Source organism: Protopterus annectens, chromosome 1.part2, assembly GCF_019279795.1.
Source record: "Protopterus annectens isolate FY-2018-M chromosome 1.part2, PAN1.0, whole genome shotgun sequence".
NCBI lineage: Eukaryota > Metazoa > Chordata > Ceratodontiformes > Protopteridae > Protopterus > Protopterus annectens.
This window is the reverse complement of record NC_056727.1, coordinates 3,182,889-3,190,200: the sequence shown is the minus strand read 5'-3', so window position 1 is coordinate 3,190,200 and position 7,312 is coordinate 3,182,889.

Here is a 7,312-nt window from a genome sequence, read left to right as displayed (position 1 = left end):
ATACTTACTCGGCTTCTTTAAGCACGAGGATGCGATTACAATCAGTAAACAGTGATCATTTGCTTTTTAAGAGTGTCAGGCATGGATTTAGGAAGGCATCGCTGAGCCTGGAAATAACTGTGTTTACGATGTATACACCTGTTGCTATTGTACAAAGCTTTTACATAATTAATCCAAGTTGAAGCCTAATCTTAACAACTTGTATCTTGTAAGCCCTTCACGGCAAACATATACATAGCAACTGTCTTTTAATCATCATTTCACATGCCTCACAGAGGACTGAAAACTGTCTGATTACAAATGGTCAGTATGACTACGTCTTTGTAAACTGTAAGCACGGGCAGTTACTTCATGTTAGGCATTTCATGCAGTGTACATATCACCATGTCATGACTAATTAACAGAAGAAAGGAATGTCATGTTATTTGCAAGTATTTCCCTATTACTGATTTCCTGTCTGTGTGACTTACCGGGGCAACACTTTAAAGCGATCGCTCCGCTATAATGCAGTACCTTAACACATCTGTCAGGCAGACGTGTAAAATTAGACTAGTTACTTGGTTAAACATTTAATTATTAACACAAGCATTGTATACCAACATGTGCTCAACAGGCATGTTAATGAGCTGCATTACACCTGAATGATTGCATTAATAGTGTTGCCCCGATAACAGAAATGTACCCATTCAACAGTATAGGACATATATTCAATTACGTAGCTGTATGTGTGTTAATGTCTATATATATATATATATATATATATATATATATATATATATATATGTATTTATATACATACATAGATATAGATTATATATATATATATATATATATATATATATACACATACACAGATATAGATTATATATCCCAAGAACAAACCTCATGACACCAAAGCATTAGAAAAGAATGAAAAGGAAAATACCTGCAACTCCTGTATTATGTACTGTTGTTAATCCCTAGGCAAGTGTGTTTCTGTCCGACACATGAGTTCAGACTGTAGTCTGGGTAATAATAGGGTTGCTGACGTTACTCACCAGGCCTATTGCCAAATGTATGGGTATGTCTCACCAACCCAGTCACTTGGCTGATTGTGACATATATGGCCACTATATAGAAAAACTTCAAAACACGCTCCCCAACACATCCAGTGGCTAGACACTCACAGCCACCAACACACAGGATATGACTGACAAGTGCACACACCTGCTATGCCTCAGAATAGAACACCTGCCTAACTACTTTAACACACTGCAGCATTACGCAGTTACAGAATGCGCTACCAAGACTACTGGGTTACAGCAGTCTGAGAGGTGTATTTCTAGGTGGGTGACATCAGCAGGACTGCCAAAGTTGAATATATGAATTGTACGGAGTGTGAGTACTCTAAAAGCATTGGTCTGTCCTCAGGCAGACAGACACACACACACACACACACACACACACACACACACAGTTGGCAAGTCTGGGATTAGAACACTGACCTAACTACTTTATCACACTACAGCAATACACAGCTACAGAATGTACTACAGAGACTACTGGGCTATGACTTTCCCAGAGGTGTATTTCTAGGTGAGTGACATCAGCAGCCTTGCCAAAGTTGAGTATATGAATTCTACGGACTGTGAGTAGCCAAAAAAGCATTTCTCTTTACACAGTCTGAGACAGACAGACATGCACACAATCACACACAATTGGCAAGTCTGGGGTTAGAACTACTACCTAACTAGTTTATCACTGCAGTAGTATGCAGTTATGGGACGTGCCATGGAGATTACTGAGCTACAGCTCTCCCAAAAGTGTATTTCATATCGGATGACCTCAGCAGGCTTGTCATAATACTGCTATGGAGAGGGCAGTGCATGCATGGGCCATAACCCATTCATGTAGGGGTTGACATGCCACATGTGGTAACACATGGGGTTATATGTCACAGGTACATTTATACAGCTACTAGATGACTACTTCCTTGTACAGTCATGTTGCACAAATGGCACGTGCACCACATAGTCTGTCATGCTGACATGATACTGGTGGCTAGTATCTGCAGTGAATGACATCTGCACCTCATGTGTTTGGGGCCCTTTGGCTGTGTGCTGGGTGGGACAGGCCCAGATGGCTCCTTGTCACAGTCACCCTCTTCCACACATCTATGCCCATCTACCTTTGGCTTATTATAGTGTGTTGTCCTTATATATATGCCTGTATTCCTATTCACTGTGTGTGTGCAAGACAGGAGTGGTGCATACTGACATGTGTCTGCACTAAGAACTGCGACTGCCAGATATGTCTAGACCACTGGTGTTTGCAGACACGGCCTTTATGTGTTTAAGTGTGTGAGCATGCCCAGTATGACCTTTCAGTATGTTGTTGACTGACATTGCCTTCATACCTTAAAGTGTGTGAGCATGCCCAGTATGGCCATCTGTATCACATGTGTGGATCAAGTCCAGGTAGTTTATACTGCGGTGCTGACCTTTGTGTTGTACACCGACAGGTAGCATGCTGTGTCTGCAGGGTAGCCATTGGTCATTTGGCATTGACTGTTGCTACATGTCTGCATAGCGGGGGGGATGGGACAACTGACTGTATCTACATTCCTACACAGGAGCAGGGGGGGGCACACCTGACTGTTGCTATAAGTGTACGTTGGATGGGGGGGCACACCTGATACTTGTGCACATTTGCTAGGACTGTACTGGTATGTCAGGTACTCCATTTCAGTGTGTAGTCTTACCTACTGTGCTGGCTAGAGGCATACCAGTGTACTACAGATCTTACCTGTAGTGGGTTTTGTCACCCTGTGTAGTACTGGCTACTATGGTGACTCCAGTATGTGTTACAGATGTCATGGTGCCACTATGGGTGTCTACTGCCTGCTGCCTTAACATTCGGCCACCCAATTCCCTTGCATGCTCACATCCATACCATAGCTACAGGTAACAACACATTCTACTCCATTTGGCAACTGGTAGGTTGATTGACTTGCCTTGAGGGTGTGCCAGACTTGAGGATGGTGCTGGAGGGCTGCCTATGTTGGATGCACATAGTACACTCCCTATACATGGTTGAGCACAGGAAGTGTCATGTTTGGCATCCCTTTTAGTGTCTGTGTGAGTCAGAGAGGGTGTCATTCCCTGTGTCCCTACTGTGTCAGTGCATATGCTATGCGCTGCCTCTTTGCCAAGGCCAGGTCATACTGGGCACGCCTCCTTCTGCCTACTGGGTCAGGCTCAGGTTGTTCCCCCTCCAAGTCACTCTGTGCCTGTACAGGCCGTGGCATTGGTGGGGGGCTGTGTGGCCCTGCCTCATGCTGTTCCTGCTGCAGCTGTTTCCGCAGGATCATATTGTGTAGCATAGCACATACCATAACAATTTGGGTGTATGTAGCTGGTGAATACTGCGAGGCTCCACCGGATGCATCCAGACACCGAAACTGTGTCCTGAGCATCCCAAACACATGCTCTATTATATGTCGGGCCTGCGCGTGTGCCTCATTATGGCGTTGTTGTTCAGGTGTGTGTGCATTTCTGATGGGTGTCATCAGCCATGGCTCCGGTGGGTACCCAGCATCCCCCACTAGGTTACTGTAGGGGATGTCCATATTGGCAAATCTGAGGTACAGCTGCATCAGATGCCAGATTTCTGAATCATCACAGCTTCCAGGACACACATTCATTATAATGCCCTGTGCATCACATACGACCTGGCAGTTGATGGAGGGGATGCCCCTGCGGTTGATGTAGGCCCTATTCTGCTGACCGGGTGTTGCTTTAATGCATAAGTACGTGCAGTCTATAGCACCCACTACCCCAGGTTATTCTGCTATTTGGTGGAAGAGATGCATATTGCTGGTAAACACCTCACGTGTGTTGAGGAAATAAATGTGCTCACTGGCATGTGCTGACATGGCATCCAGGAACTGGTGGAATACTCTGGATGCTGATTTCTGTGAGATCCCCATGATATCCCCAGTTGTGCTTTGGGAGGTACCTGTGGCTAGTATACTTAGGCCTACACATACCTTGGTATTCACTGGGATGGGTTCCCCTCGGCCAGTTTGATGTGTCAGGAGTGGCCGGCACAGCTCAACAATTTGCTGTAGGAAGTCTTTGTCCACCCTACAGCACTCCACTATCTCCAGCTCATGTAGCCTCTGGTAGGTTACCTTTAGTCTGTACACTCTTCTCTGTCTCCTCACTGTGGGTTGTTCGGCAGCATTCACATCCTAACCACCTTCAGTCTCTTGCACATGTTGTTCTATGTTGCCTGCTGCAGCCCTTCTCATTTTGTAGGTTTGTTTGTTAAAATTTTCCCGCTTGTATACACCGGTGGTGTAGAGTGTGGAAAAACCAGAGGGGAAGGTGTTTGCTTAGTTTATAGTAGTCTTCTGGGCTAGGCTGGTCTGCTGCCTCTGTAATTGGCTGATTCTAATATATTTCACCTGTCAGCTCAGCTAGTTCTCCTTGATTACTTTCCTACTGTTGTTTTTTCATTCTGACTGCCCTAGGCAGGTTTACACACACCCCTAGCTTAGCCGTGCTAAGCTAGGAGCAATCCCAAACCACAGAGCTCCAATCCACTTACAGTATGCCTGACACACCCCCCATGATGTCACCTATATCCAAGTCTTACACCCGGCTATCTAAACTCTTACACTCTTAGGACCTGCCTCACACCCTGGGGAAAACTGGGATTCACTATCCTTCACCTCATTTGCACAGGAGTGCCTGCTAATGCATAGTTACATGTCCCATACTGAGCCTCCCCTAAACTAACCACTGCTTACCGTCGCGCAAACCCGCACACACCCGCTCACAACTGCTTAAAAGTGCCTTACTCACTCCGTATCCAAAGGCCCTTGTTCTGCCCAGCAACAAAATAACCGGCCTCTGCAAGGCTCGAAACCAGGACCCTGCACACCACAGCCGATGTGCTTTATAACTAAGCCATGGCATATATACAGACATCGGATGTTATCATGAACATATCATCCAGTATAGTCATTCAACAGTACAGGACATGTATTCCATTACGTAGATGTATGTGTGTTAATGTCTATATATATATATATATATATATATATATATATATATATATATATATATATATATATATACTTACACACACACACACACACACACACACACACATACACACATACATAGATATAGATGATATATCTCAAGAATAAACCTCGTGATACCAAAGCATTAGAAAAGAATGAAAAGGAAAACACCAGCAGCTCCTGTATTATGTGCTGGTGTAAATCCCAAGGCAAGTGTGTTTCTGTCCAACACATGGGTTCAGACTGTATTCTGGGTAACATTAGGGTTGCTGACTTTACTCACCTGGCCTAATGCCAAATGTATGGGTATGTCTTGCCAACCCAGTCTCTTGGCTGATTGTGACATATATGGCCACTATATATGGAAACTACAAAACACGCTCCTCAACACATCCAGTGGTAGACACTCACAGCCACCAACACATAGAATATGATTGACAAACACACGCACCTGCTATGCCTTGGAATAGAACACCTACCTGACTACTTTAACACACTGCAGCATTACGCAGTTACAGAAAGCACTACCAAGATTACTGAGTCACAGCAATCCCAGAGGTGCATTCCTAGGTGGACGACATCATCAGCCTTGCCAAAGTTGAGTATAGGACTTGTACAGAGTGTGAGTACTCTAAAAAGCATTGTTCTGTCCTCAGGCAAATGGACACACACACACACACACACACACACACACACACACACACACACACACACACACACACACACACACACACACACTTGGCATGTCTGGGATTAGAACACTGACCTAACTACTTAATCACACTACAGAATTACACAGTTACAGAATGTGCTACCGAGATTACTGGGTCACAGAAATCCCAGAGGTGTATTCCCAAGTGGGTGACATCATCAGCCTTGCCAAAGTTGAGTATAGGACTTGTATGGAGTGTGAGTACTCTAAAAAGCATTGTTCTGTCCTCAGGCAGACAGACACATACACACACACATGCCAGTGGTGGGATCAGAACACCTGCCTATCTACAGATCACTATTAGAGTACTACACAGTTACGAGTCACACCACATAGATTACACATTCCAAGGCAGTCATCATAACCTTCTAGGATTGCAGACATCAACAGGGATGCTGACAGTTAAGATGTACATAGCTGTGAACCTGTGTGTATAAAGTAGGAGTCCATCCTGAACAGGAGTATGCCCATCTGTGGAATGGATGACTACTATCACTATACAGGGTTACAATGGCCATGCTCATACACACAGAAGCACATAACATACACAAGGTGTCAGTGGGCATGCTCACACACTTAGTAGCACAGGGCTGTTTGGGATGCACTCTGATTCTAAACACAGAAGGCCACAGTGGCCATGCTCATACAGCTAGACGTACAGAATATGTTGTAATGGACTCCGGTGTTAGTAGTTGTCATTGTTAGCAGGAACGCTGCACTACATATATCTGACACTGGTCATCTACACAATGTCTGCTGCTGTCCATCACCTTAGATGTATCAGTCTATACCAAGCACAATACTACTACTCACAGTGATGTCATGCTAGGAATGGCAACTGCTTGGCCAACACAATGAGCCAATGTCCTGCTGTAATTACGAGGTTGTCCACTGTCTGTCATTCTGGGATGACATGACTAACAGAAGACAAGCCTTTGTCACAGATCACATGCATCCATGATTCAAGGGAGTGGTGATAATACCTAGGTCGCATTTGCCCATATAGTGCCATTCCAAGGCAAATGTCCTAAATACAGGATAACACCGTGACACCTAGAAGACAACTGCATTGTATGTCTATGCTAACCAGTGCTAGATGTGTTGCTGTCGTAATCACAGCCGCTCACTGTAGAACATACAGTGGGGAATACTGACATCTGTGCAGTGAGGAACACCTGGATGAAGGCTCTGTAGTGCACAATAGCACTACCACCATATAACTCAGAAACAGACATGTGGGCCGTAACACTGGTATGGACCACTCCAGGTGGTGGCGTCCCCACATTCATAATGGCTACTCACATGTACAGACCAGTACTCCAACATAAGTCATCACAGATGTGCCAGGTGCAGGTCACAGTGTCAAAAGCTGCATTCTAGGATGCAATCCTCAGACACCACCATGTCCTCAGACCACCAGCACACATCCATACATGCGGTATGACATATAATGGTACAACACCAAGTAACCTTAGACTGGTGGACTGTACCTGGCCCTACAACAACTGTGCAGAGTACCCATGTACTGA